The sequence below is a fragment of the Leopardus geoffroyi genome, chromosome A1 (genome assembly GCF_018350155.1).
Source record: "Leopardus geoffroyi isolate Oge1 chromosome A1, O.geoffroyi_Oge1_pat1.0, whole genome shotgun sequence".
Lineage (NCBI taxonomy): Eukaryota > Metazoa > Chordata > Mammalia > Carnivora > Felidae > Leopardus > Leopardus geoffroyi.
In genome coordinates this window covers 103,317,055-103,331,678 of record NC_059326.1, presented here as the reverse complement: position 1 = coordinate 103,331,678, position 14,624 = coordinate 103,317,055, and positions in this window count along the sequence as shown.

Here is a 14,624-nt window from a genome sequence, read left to right as displayed (position 1 = left end):
CTGCCCCTGAGAAGAACACAATGTGTGCTCCTAATTACTGTCGCTTTGCGGTCCCTCTTTTCACTTGCTCGTTCTCTAACAAAGTCCTACAAAGAGGTGATGTGACCATCTGTGCTTTGCAATTCAAGCTGTTTTTAGAGTAGAGAGAATTTCCCTGGAACTGCCTCTCTCTCCCTTTCCTGACCCCTTCACCCTTGCATTCATTAAAGTCAAGTTCCTGGCTCAAGTTCAGGGAAGATTTTCGTTATTATCTTTGGCAAAGGAACTCTCTATTGTGGCTTTGATTTGAACTTCAGCTCTGTGAGTGCAGGGGTCACATGTGAATTTGTTATGCTTCCTGGCAAATGTTTCAGAATAAATGAATCTGATGAAATTCTCATGAAGTATTTGTTTTTTAGTGTTTCTCTAATACACAATAAATTGTAATTTATGAGCCGTAATTGAAGAAAATTCTGGAGGAAGTTGTGTATAAGATTAGGGGGATTATTAAATCAACTTTATTGTGTTTTCAAAACTTAAAAATGGTTTACAGCTATAATAAATTGCTTGAGAGTGCTATCAACCCATAAATTTTAATAATTTAATAAACATTCTGCAGTTAGGTTGGGCTCATGGCCAAATCCCAGGGCTGGTTTTGTGTCGTGTCTAGTAATATGTGTTTTAGTTTACCTGGCTGATAAAGGAATGAGCTGTTCTCATGCATGATACACAGTGATCGGTCATTAATTTTAATGAACTAAAACTGGGAACTCAATTTTGAAGTCAGAAGGGTGTACTGGGCTTCTCTGCCCTTCTACATCTGTTGAACTGGTCATTGTTGGTATTTAGTGTCTTCAACGTAAGAGGCTCATTTCATTTCTGCTAGCCTTTTTGCCTTGAAAATTAGTTATAGATGTAATCAGGAACTCACCCATTAGTGAGCTGTTAACTGCACTGTTAAAATATTTTTAAAGTAATAAACTCAAAATACTTGAAATAAATTGCAAATAGTTTTTCCAGTACACATTGCTGATTAAAATAAATGAAATCTCCCTAAATTTAGTCCAGAAAATCAAATGTGTGGTGTTTTGGGGATCTCTTGTGAAACTCCACAAATTCTCGCTGAGAAGAGCAGGCTGTGTGTGGAGAGTCTGGGTTGGTTTCAAACGTGTGCCTGAATGAAATGTGCTTCTTATCGGAGCATTACCTAAGACATTATTCACGTGTCTGTCTACACACGCCTGTGCCTAGATCGTAACCAAATGGGTTCGTGTTTACTTAATAAAATATTATTTTGCCCTTTTCCTTCTGTTCTCAAATGAATAAACTTACCTTAAAACTGAAGTGACTGCTCTAATTACGCTTTGGATTCACTTGTTCTTCCTTTGCTTTTTATGATAATCACAATAATAGTCACTAGCATCCTAAGGGTTCTTAGGTAAGATTTAAACTATTGACTGCAACCTACACATTCTGTCTTTTTAAAAAGCAATTTCCTGACCATGATAAAAGTAAGTGTGATGAATATTAACAACACTAGAGTCTTCCTTCTGATTCTTTAATTCTCACTTTTTCGTCTTCCTGATTTGCCTGAAAAGAAATATCATGCTTGATGTTTCCTACCACCAAAAGAATGTCATTTGGTAACTAGATGTGTGTGTGTGTGTGTGTGTGTGTGTGTGTGTGTACTTGTTCATCCACGCAAAACAGGCACAGGCTAATATATGCACTTGCCATGCCTACGTTTTCACTTAATGAAGAGCTTAATAAAAATCAGCATTCATAGCCCCTGCGTAGTCAGATAAATTAGTTAATGCACAATAAGCAGCTCTTATGTATAATGCAAAAGATTAGTCTTATCATTTGCATAATGTGCTACAAACGGCCCACTGTTTCAAGCAGTAGAAGCTCCCCCATTAAATGTGAGTTGAAAGCTGAATGACGTCAATCAAGTAATTATGCTTCATTTGGCATATCTCATTCATTCTCTAGAGTTCAGGACCCTATCTGAGCTCTGTTGACAGCATGGCTGAAAGGCATTGGTAATGGCTCAAAAGCACAACAGTGGGGCTCTGGAAAGAAGCCTGATGTGCTGAGTCTCCACTATGTACTTGTTCCCCGGCAGAACTTTGTTTTACACTCTGGCCTATGCACATATCCATGTATAAATCTGTGCCTGTAGGAGCTTTTCAGTGTATACTGAGAGTAAAAAGTAAAGACATTTTCAGGCCAGTGGAGTATCTACACCAGTGACTTCCGTGTTTGCCACAATCCCCTGTGAAAAGAAAAGTCTGTGAATGAAGGCACTTGTGTCTTCCTCAGGGACATGTTTATGAACTCCCCACTTCTGCCAGCAGGATACTCAGTCTTCACTGTCACGGTTGCTTCCCTCCCTGTCCCCCTGTCTTCAGACACTGTTTCCACCTCCGTGAGAAATTAAAAGGCATTCTCTGAAAACCTAGTTCTAAATAAACACCCGTGTGTACACACACACCCACACACACCCACACACACACCCACACACACACACACACACACACACACACACACTTTACCAGTATGAAAATCGAGACCCCAAAAAGTTACACAATTTACTTAAGACTCAATTCCACTGGGTTTGAAATACAAGTCTCTTGATTCTTATTCTTAGGAGTAGTGTTTTCCTGTTGCATGTAAGTATTGAAAAAAAAAGTTCCTTTTCACATTTGTTTACTGTTTCAAGGATAGGGAGACAAACCATTTTATATTGGTCATGGTCAGCTGGCAGATATTTTTGCAAAGCTTCATATTAAAACCGTAAAAATGGTGGCTATGGAAGTGCCTCTGAAAGATGATGCATTTGCACGCTGAGGATCTCACTCTAACCCATTGTTCAAAAGCAGACTGTAGCTGATCTTTTTTCTGTAACCCCTGCAACAGCAGCATTTGGACAAACACGGTAAATGATGACTTTCTTCTGAAAAGAGCATTTTCCTGAAATCCTTGTTTTCTGATTAATTAAATCTTGTTTACTGACTATAGAAAATAATTTTGCTTGCCAGAAAATGTGTTTGGTTCGACATCATTTATGCTGCATACTATTCATTATAGTCCATAATAATAATTAAAAAAGAACAGTTGACTTCCTAGTGCATAGATAATCTCATCATTTTCTATAGGTCATCTCACTTATATGTGTACTTATGTGACTCTATATGCAATAGTTCTGTCTTGGCATGTGTGCAACTTAGTGCTAAACATAGGCTAAAATACTGTCGTATGATCTCTGATTTGTTGCTCGTTTGCTAAGTAATAAGAAGCTAAAAACCAAAGATATTAAGACATGAATGAAAGTATTTATATTTGAAAGTCTCCTATTTTGGAGAGGTTTTGATATTTTAGCCAAAGGAAGCAATCAGAGAAAGAAAAAAAGGCTTACAAATTTCTTATAATTAAGATAAACTGAAAAAAACACTTAGGCAGAAATAATTGCATTTCAGTTTGATAATTTTATTCATTTACATAGATACTTTTATTTATTGAGGTAAGTTTATTTTTACTTTAGAGAGACAGAGCATGAGTAGGGGAGAAGGGCAAAGGGAGAGAGAGAGAGAGAGAGAGAGAGAGAGGGAATCTCAAGCTCAATATGGGGCTTATCCCATGACCCTTGGATCATGACCTGAGCAGAAATCAGAAGTCACCTGCTCAACTAACTAAACCACCCTGGCACCCCTATTAAGATAAGTTTAAGTCAGATCCCTCATTCTTCACCTTTAGTTAAACAATAATACAAATAATAGACAAATAGATTATTTCAAAATATTTACAAAAGCTAATTTGAAAAGCACTAAATGGCGCTAGAAACAAATTGAAAAGATAGAGTATCCTTTCCTACCTAATACCAATATCACTCAGTAAAAAGTGAGATATTATTTAACAGAAATAGATCTCCAAATGACCAGTCTGAAAACATTTTTTTGAGTTTACAGAACTATAGCTGTGGCTGCTTTGATGTGGATTTTGACTACTTATCTTCTTGGCCTCTAGTTTGTGTGTGTGTGTGTGTGTGTGTGTGTGTGTGTGTGTGTGTGTGGTGGGGAGGGGGAGGTATTTTCCATGAGCCTCTCCCCTCTAAAAGGTCCAGATGAAATGGATTGCAGAAATCCAATAGTGAGAGAAATAATTGTTGTACCAGCACTGCAGCCATAGTCCGCCTCACACGCTACCCTCTTCGGTCTGCCTTGTATGTAGAGCTGTAAGAGGTAAAAGTCCCACCCACCAAATGCAGAGGGAGTACAGCTGACAAATGACAAATGACAGTGGTCATTTCCCCAACTTAAATAATATAAAGGGATTAGTACAGATGCCTTGAATAAAATTGTTTTCAAAGTTTGATAGGTAATGTTCACAGTGCAGATTGACTTCATTTAAGGGTGTACTTTCACAGTGTATCTGTGTTGCAGTAGAAGGTTTTATTAGGCACTAGTAAATGGCCTTTGTGACTACTGCTAAGACAGTCGGTGTTATATCTTAATTAGTAGTATTATTTCTAGTTCAACTAAAATAGCTAAAGGGTCCTCCTGGGATCTATTCTGGAATATGATTTTGTTTAATCTTATTATTAATGATAATAAATTTTTACTTTGTTGGAGTATCATCTGTATGCCAATGATTCCATTATTTAAACAAATAATTATTCCACATTACAGTTTCTTTTAGAACATGACAATAACAAATCATAGTTATGGCTTATTCAAAGTAAATTACGTCTAAAACACTAATAAAATTAATTGCAAGATGTTTGATTGGAAACCAGAGCTGGTTAAAATAGGAACTCTCTCTTACGGTCTTTGATAATCCTTTACTCTCTGGAATAAAGCTACCAGCATAAAATATCTCCGTGCTTGTTAGCAAACAAAGAGTAATTGAAACTTGGTTGCTAGGAGACATTATTTCTCATTGTTGACAATCCTGATTTTCTTTGATTACTGGCACTATTGTTGTTCATTACACAAACTGGATGTTTTTATATAACACTGAAGAAACATATTTTGGAACCCAATTGTTGTGTGAATACCGCCATGTGCTACCAAAGAAATGTTTATTCACAGGTTCGGTAGGTTAACTATCTCTGGGAAGCATTTATTCAGAACGCTTAATACATATTTTTTGATTTCTTGTAAAACATAAATTTTACTGGGAAGTAAATTCTACGTTTTTACAGGACAAAGACTGTATAACCCACGAAATTAAGGTTTTCTTAAACACAGAGAAATAACGTTATCTGTATCAATTTAACTCTTTTATTATAGTGACTTCTTTTTTACATTCCAGATGATTTCATTTGCATGAGGGAAAACAATAATTAAAATATAAGAAAATATTTATTTTGAATGAGGTAAGGATTAAAAAGCAAGAAATTTTAGAATGACTTTAGCAAAATAGCACTTTGGTATCTAGTTTACAGGGTGAGAGTTAGCGTCATTTTAGCAAAGCTTCAGCCAGGTAGATAGATTTGTAAGGTAGAGCTCTAAAATTTTTACTCCAAATGGAATTCTAATTATTTTTATGCTTTCTGACCTTTACATGCTCTTAACCGTTGCCTGACAGTCAAGTCTGCTGTGGGTCCTTTTCCTCACAGCTGTGATAACCTCTCTACTCCTCTTAGGTCATTTTTGTTATCCCCACTCTTCACATTCCTGTTTTACATGATAGAAGGAGAACAGACAAGAACTGTATAAGCTTTCTCTCTTGTCACACTTAATTGTCTTTTGCCTTTACTCCTTATATTCTTTCCTCTTAGCGCACAAAGATGGCGTTTTCAGTTCGAAACCCTCCCTTCCACTTCTCTTCTCTTCCTTTGGAAACCTTGGCTCTCAACTTCCCTCTCCATCCCTTCACCAACCAATATTTCTTTTCTCTTTGACTGGTTGAATATTCAGGTAAGCTTACAGTTCTTTTTGTTTCTTTTTGTTGTTGGTGGTGGTGTTTATAAAGAGTTATTCTGGGGTTATAGATAGTCTCATTTTTCTAACACTGTGCAAATACTTTCACTCAAATTGCTCTCATTTACAAGTGGTCTCTCAGTCTCCAAATCAAGGGTTTTTCTTAATTCTCATTCTTTTGACTTCATATTACTGCTGGTCCCCTTTCCTTCTTTTAGATCTCTCCCCCATGCTACTTCCTTTAAAATCATTATTCTGGATGTCTCCCTAGCTCTTTAATGATTTCTCATATGTCTTCTTCTTAAGCTTCTCTTTCTTTTCTTCTATCCTGAAGTTATTGTTCCTGTCATCAAAGTTTGTCTTGGCCTACTCTCTTCTTACATTTTCTCCATTAAATATCTCATCTCATCTGACAACTTCAACTGTCATCCCTCTGCAGACCTCTAGGTAAAATTACATATAAAATCCAACTTTCCCTCAAATTCAGTCCTGGATATTCAACTGCTGCCTAACCAGTTTTCACACAGGTGCCTCAATGGTGTCTTAAACTCGTTACATCCCCATGGTTCCCACTATCACCTTTCTGTGAAAATTTCCTTCTCTATTACTTCCGTTTATATTAGGGTACTATCATTTTGTAGCCATTCTATGTTATTTCTTTCTTCAAATCAGTTGTTTGATCCTTTACATTTTTATCTTGTTTTCTTTACTATCTTTGTTCAGCTTTCCATTGACTCTCTCCTCGAGATTGATGAAGCCTCATAATTTGTCTGAGTCATTGGATGTGTTAATCAGTTTTATATTTGAAAGAAAATTCTCATCATAGTATGTATGTGATTAAAATGATTCGTACTTTCCCCAGAGGGTACCAGTGGTCCTTTGTAGCCTTATCTCCCTTTTTTTAGTTCATTACTTGAACTACCACAGCATTTTGTACCTTTCATGAGTTTATTATACTGAATCATATTGTGTAGCCTTTTAAAAATAACACCTTTTCCCATTCACAATTGGACATAAGTTATTTGAAAGCAGGGATTATATCTGATTTATCTTTGTATCTTCTATAATATCTTGGACAAATGTAGTATAAATCAATAAATACGTTTTTGTCCAGAGATGTAAGTAAAGATTATTTTCCAATGTAAGAAAATATGTGACGAGTTACTATGTAGTTTTAAATAATGTATCTTTTTAACATACATTCTTTCTTTTCTTCCCTTTTCTTTTGGAGATGAGGCCTTTTTATATGGATGGAGACAAAGACAATTTTGAAAAGTGATTCTAAATTTTTGCAAATAAAGATGCTATTGACTTGTACTGGCATATGCTAATTGCATGACTTTATACTACAGATGAAGGGAAAGGGAAGCATAATGTTGTAAGATTCTTAAATAATATCTGAATTAGTATAATATTCTTAGAAAGTATACTGTGATAAGTTAAAGATGTGCACTGTAAAGTGTTGAACAACCACTTACTAAATAAAACCTAGAGATACAGCAAATAGGCCAATTGTATACAGAAAATAGAAAAGGAAAAAGGAGTCAAGTTTTCTAAAACAAGGCAGGAAAAGAGGAATAAAAGGATCAAAGAACTAATAAGGAAAACATTTTTTAATAAATAGCAAAATGGCTGACTTAAACACAAGCATGTCAGTAATTATATTAAATGTACATGTCCAAAATCTCTTATTTAAAGTCATTGATAATCAGACTGGGTATAAAAGCAATACCCAACTATATAAGGTCTAGAAATTCACTATAACAGTATGTCAACTAATTTTTAATATATCCACCAAGGTAATTCAAATGTAAAAGTTTGATCATTTTTAGCAAATTGTGCTGAATCAGTTTGATTTCCATATGGAAAAAAAAAGAAACTCAAATAGATTTTAGATATAACCTCAGAACCCAAATCTGTACGATGTCCTATAACAAAATCTTTGTGTCATTGCAGAAGGCAAAAAAATCATTAAAGAAAAAATGGAGAAATTAGACTTCATCAAAATTAAAAACTTCTCTTCATTAGAGGGTATCATTAAAGAAATACATAGAAAAGCCATAGAATGGAAGAATATATTCTTAAAACATATATCTAACAAAGACTTGCACCTAGAGCATATTTTTTAAAACCATTGCAATAGATCATAAGAATAGTCTAATTTAAAAACAGGCAAAAAATTTGAACTGATAATTCACAAAAGAGTACATAAGAATGGCCAATAAGCACCCAAAAAGATTTTTAACATTATCAGTCATCAAGGAAGTCAAAATTAAAATCAAAGTTAAACATTACTATATAAATTCACTAAAATGTCTAACGATAAAAAGATTGACAATACTAAATATTTGAGACATTGTATAACAAATGGAACTGTCATACACTCCTGTGTTATAAACATTTTGTGTCATTTGCCAGTTATTTTTTAAAAAGACATAGCTATATGACCTAACATTTGCAATCCTAGGTATTTACCCATGGGAAATGTTCATAGTAACTTTATTCATAATATCAAAAATCAATAAAGAGTCCAAGTATTTATCAACAAGTGAATGGATAAATATGCGATAATATATCCATACAGTGGAATGCTATTGAGCAATAAAAAAGAATGAACTACTGGTAAAGGAACAAGATGGATAAATCTCAGAAATACTATGAATAAAAGAAGCCAGGCATGAAGAACATGTGCTATATGATTCCATTTCAATGAAATTCTAGGATAGGCAAAATGAAAATGCACTGGCAGAAAGGAGATCAGTGGGTTGCCTGGGAGCTGGTGCTGGGGGTGAGGGTGGGGAAGGATTAGGTGGGATAGGGCAAAAGGAAACTTCCAGGAGGGATAAAATGTTCTCTTTCGAGATTGTGGTGGTAAAAGATCATCAAACTATGCCCTATAAATGGTTGAATTATGTTTTATGCAAATTGTATCTCTATAAAATTGAGTAAGAAAGGATAAAATAAAAAATGGGTCAGACCTCCTTTCCTTATTGTCTGATGAGTTTTCGTAAAGTTTGTAATGAGTCACTGTTAAAAGAGAGCAGAGGGATTCTGGGAAATATCCTACTACACACTATCTATAGACCCTGTGCAAAGGTATCATGTGCCTAGTGTGAATTTATGAATGGCCTTTTTATATGAGAACAACTCAAATTTGAAACCAGAGACCAGCACATGGATTCAATCTGATAGTTCTAGTGCAACTTTTGCTGAAGATTCCATTCAGGGATTATTTTGGCAGAAATGAAAATAGTACCTACATTTAACTATATTTTTTTATTATTCTTGCTATAGTACCTATTATCTCCAAATATACTGAGATAAGATAGCATGGTAACTGCAAATAAATATATTTCGCTTATAGAAAGTTATTTGGAAAGTAGCCGAAATCTGAAACAACATATAATTTTTAAAAAAATCCTCCACCAGACTGGTATACTTTTATATCAGTGAACTTCCGTTGACACATCATTATCAGCCAGAATCCATAGGTTACATGAAGGTCCTCTCTAGGTGTTATATATTCTCTGTGTTTGCACAGATTTATAATGACATATGTCCACTATTATAATCTCATACAAAAGAGTTCCACGGCTCTAAAAATCTTCTATGCTATGCTTATTCACTCCTCCTTTCCCACATTACCCTCCAACCCCTTGCTACTGCTGGTATTTTTACTGTTGCCATGGGTTTGCCTTTTCCAGAATATCATATAGTTGGAATCGTAGCCTTTTCAAACTGGCGTCTTTCATTTAGTTATATGCATTTAATTTTCCTGTATGTCTTTTCATGTCCTGATAGCTCATTTTTCCTCCTCCTCCTCCTCCTCCTCCTCCTCCTCCTCCTCCTCTTCCTCTTCTTTTTAAAAAATATTCCATTGTCCAGATGAACCACAGTTTATCAATCCATTGATCTACTAAAGGACATCTTGGTTGCTTTTGACAGTTATGACCAAAGCTGCTATAAACATCAGTGCACGGCCTTTTGAGTAGACTTAAGTTTTCAGTCTCTTTGAATAAATACCAAGAAGCATGATTGCTGGATTATATGGCAAGAGTAAATTTAGTTTATGACAAACCACCAAACTGTCTTCCAAAGTGGCTGTATCAGTTTGCATTCCCAACACAACTAAGTGAGAGTTTTCCTTGTTCCACATTCTCTCCAGCATTTGGTGTTGTCAGTATTCTGCATTTGGGCTATTCTAATAGATGTACGGTGGTATCTCATTGTTTTTTGTTTTTATTTTACTTTTTTTTCTAATGTTAATTTTTAAGAGAGAGACTGAGAGACAGAGAGAGAGAGAAACATAGCACAAGCGAGGGAGGGGCAGAAGGAGAGGGAGACGCACAGAATCCGAAGCAGGCTCAGCACAGAGCCCGACACAGGGTTTCTACTCATAGACCATGAGATCATGACCTGACCCAAAGTCAGATGCTTAACCAACTGAGTCACCCAGGTGCCCCAGTATCTCATTGTTTTAATTTGCACTTCCCTGATGACACATCATGAAACATCTTTTCTTTTTTTTTAAATTTTATTTTTAAATTTTTTAAAAATTTACATCCAAGTTAGCATATAGTGAAACAATGATTTCAGGAGTAGATTCCTTAATGCCTCTTACCCCTTTAGCCCATCTCCCCTCCCACAACCCCTCCAGCATCCCTCAGTTTGTTCTCCATATTTATGAGTCTCTTCTGTTTTGACCCCCTCCCTGTTTTTACATTATTTTTCCCTTATGTTCATCTGTTCTGTTTTTTTCTAATCTTTTTTTAATGTTTATTTATTTTTGAAGGAAGACAGCCTGTGAGTAAGGGAGGGGCAGGAAAGAGGGAGATACAGGAACTGAAGCAGGGTCCAGGCTCTGAGCTGTGAGCACAAAGCCCGACATGGGGCTTGAACTCGTGAACCATTAGATCATGACCTGAGCCAAAGTTGGACACTTAACCAACTGAGCCACCCAGGTGCCCCTATTCATCTGTTTTGTCTCTTAAAGTCTTCATATGAGTGAAGTCCTATGATTTTTGTCTTTCTCTGACTGACTAATTTTACTTAGCATTATACCCTCCAGTTCCATCCACATGGCTGCATATGGCAAGAGTTCATTCTTTTTGATTGCTGAGTAATACTCCATTATATATACATACACATCTTCTTTATTCATCCATCAATGGACATTTGGGCTCTGTCCATACTATTGTTGATAGTGCTACTATAAACATGGGGGTGCATATATCTCTTCAAAACAGCACACCTGTAGCCTGTGGATAAATGCCTAGTAGTGCAGTTGCTGGGTCGTAGGGTAGTTCTATTTTTAGTTTTTTGAGGAACCTCCATACTGTTTTCCAGAGTGGCTGCACCAGGTTGCATTCCCATGGAAGATCTTTTCATATGCTTATTTGCCATCTTTATATCTTCTTTGGTGAGGTCTGTTAAAAGTCTTTGACCCATTCTTTAATCGGGTTGTTTACTTTCTTATTGTTGAGCTTTATGAGTTGTGTTTTCTTGGATAGCTACCGTTTATTACAAGCGTCTCTTGAAAGTATTTTCTCCTACTCTGGCATTTGTCTTTCATTTTCTTGACAGAGTCAGAAAATTTGGAGCCACAGTTTTCATTTTCATTAAGTTCCACTTATCAGTTATTTTTTCATGGAATTTGCTTTTAGTGTTTTACGTAAAAAATCATTGCTAAACCCAAGGTTATCTCGATTTTCTCGTGTGTTTTCATCTGGTAATTTTATGGTTTTGCGTAGTACATTTCAATCTATGATGCACTTTGAGTTCATCTTTGTGAAGGATGTAAGGTCTATATCTAGGTTCATTTTTTTGCTTGTGGATGTCCACTTGTTTCGGCACAATTTGTTGAAAAGACTACCTATGCTCTGTTGTATTTCTTTAAATTATTTTTTTTTAAAAACTGATGTTTTATTTTTTTTCCCTTTTTTTCACTCTGCCAGTAACTCTTGCGAAAATTTTATTAGCTTGTGCTTTTACTCCTCAGTGAATAAATACCTCCAGTGTGAGGTCAAGGATGACTAGTTCCCCAGCTGTCAATATTCAGGCAGACAATTGATCTTCTCATTTTATTTAACCTTAGTAGCCATTTCCTTTTCCCCAGCCCCAACACTACTTAGAGAAACTAAATGTGTCCACTGTCATCAGTGCTTAGTGTAAGTGTAATATGACATGAATCAAAGACCCTTCAGGCCAAAGTAAAGACTGATAATTTATTACTGAAGAACAGAGGCTTTTCTGATTTTGTTGTTGTTGTTGTTGTTATTGTTGTTCAGGCAGATCACTCTGAATTAACTAAGCGCGAGGGCACCAGGTGCTATCATTAAGTTTATAGTCACTGACAGCAAGTAGGAAAGCACTTGTAAAGAGTATGCGGCTGCGTGGATGCCTCAAACGGTGGCCATGTTGTCCTACACATGATGCAGCAGGGATAGGTGGGCAGCACATCCCCTCACTGTGCTTCTGGCAGTTCTGGCCGCTGGGGTCCGGGTGAGTGATTGCCCAGCAGAGACTGGTGACGTGTGTTCTCTGAAGTGACAGATGAAACCCCAAGGCCACATGAAACATTGCCCGTTTCTGGGAGATCATAGTGCCCTTTGGGGCCATTTCCCATGACATGGCAGAATTTTCCCTGGTCCATTTCTCCTAGCCTGTTCTTTGGCCTCTTTCTAGAAACTGAATTTAAATGTGGGCACCATTTATCTAGGTCAGTTTTGGTAAGATATGTCAATTCTAATGATAATAGCCTTTACAGAGAAATGATGGTTTGGTAAAGTGTAGTTCATTCAGTGTGCATATTTTATCTAGAATGAACCCATCGTTGTAATCTACAGAAACAGAAAGTATTTCTTTTTGTAGTTCTGAAATCTCTCTTCAGTGTCCACCTTCCTGGGTTTTTATCCACTTCTTTTCCTGACTCTCTTTATCTTTTCTCACATTAGTAGGACATTGTAGTATTTCCTAAGCCCTTGGGCAATTTGCAGTGAAATTTTGGTTGATGAGTCTTCTTTCTTTCTTTCTTTCTTTCTTTCTTTCTTTCTTTCTTTCTCACTAGATTTCTTTCTCTTATTTACTTATCTAATTTTCACATTAGTCCACAGTTAATCTGTGGCAATTTACATTACACAGTATTTAATAAATATTTTATTTTTTTTTTAATTTTTTTTAACGTTTATTCATTTTTGAAACAGAGAGAGACAGAGCATGAACAGGGGAGGAGCAGAGAGAGAGGGAGTCACAGAATCTGAAACAGGCTCCAGGCTCTGAGCTGTCAGCACAGAGCCCGACGCGGGGCTCGAACTCACGGACCGTGAGATCATGACCCGAGCCGAAGTCGGACGCTTAACCGACCAAGCCACCCAGGCGCCCCTTTAATAAATATTTTAAAAATATAAGTGATAATTTAAAACACTAAGAAAGCTCAAACCTCGTAGTCGAAAGTATCACATTTCAGTAGGATAGATAAGTATATGATACTACTCTGCTTGAAACTTGTATTTGCCAAAATGATACTGGATACAATCTTGATGGATCTGTGGCAGAACAAATGACCTATCAAGGGAATATAGTCAATAATATTGTAATAACATCATAGGGTGATGGACGTTAACTATGCTTACCTTGGGGAACATTGTGGTGTGCATAGAATCGTCAGATCACTATGTTGTACACGTGGAACTCCTATAACATTGTATGTCAACAATACTTCAAATAAAAATAAGTAAAAGTAAGTTTTGGATGTTTCCACTTTGTATCCAGTAAGTCTGTGCTGTTGGTGATGTGATGCTAGTGAGGCAGCAAATGCAGTTACTGGATAGGCTACTGATTTTTCTGTATTTGGTCGGGATAGATTTTTGACTCTGACTCTAGCCAACCACCTCATCAATAAAGAATGGAAGGACAGAATGTTAAATCTGGAAAGGAGCTTAGGGTCCAGCTCGTCTGACACTGGCTTTGCTATTGGTCATAGGAAAAGAAGCTGAGTTGGACAAACCTGGCCCTTCTGTCAGCCCTAGTGAGGAAGGAAAAAAAGAAATCATGGCAAAGACTCTGATGACTGATGGTCTCATGTATTCAGAAGAGCAGGCTTTCATTATTTGTTAATTACGTTTCTAAAGCACAGTAATTATAGCCTCCCTCCTGCCCTTGCTACGTACATGGAAAGTACTTTTTTTAAATATAGAAATATTCTTTGAAATTGTATTTTCTTTTAATTTTTTTTTTCAACGTTTATTTATTTTTGGGACAGAGAGAGACAGACCATGAACGGGGGAGGGGCAGAGAGAGAGGGAGACACAGAATCGGAAACAGGCTCCAGGCTCTGAGCCATCAGCCCAGAGCCCGACGCGGGGCTCGAACTCATGGACCGCGAGATCGCGACCTGGCTGAAGTCGGACGCTTAACCGACTGCGCCACCCAGGCGCCCCTGAAATTGTATTTTCTATAATAGGAATTTATTTCTAGTAAAGAAGAACATATTCACTCTCAGACTTCACACACACAAAAAAATTCCTAAAAGCTTAAAACAACACCCTGTATGAGTGCAGTATAGCTTTATGGTCTGTTTGTAGATAGGTTTAACTTCCATATGAACATCCACTTATGTGAGCATATTAAACTGGCCCATAAAATATGTGATGTGTGTGTGTATGACATTCTATGCAATGAGTGTAAAAGGTATGAGAATGTGTGTCAAAGGCCAGTTAGTGG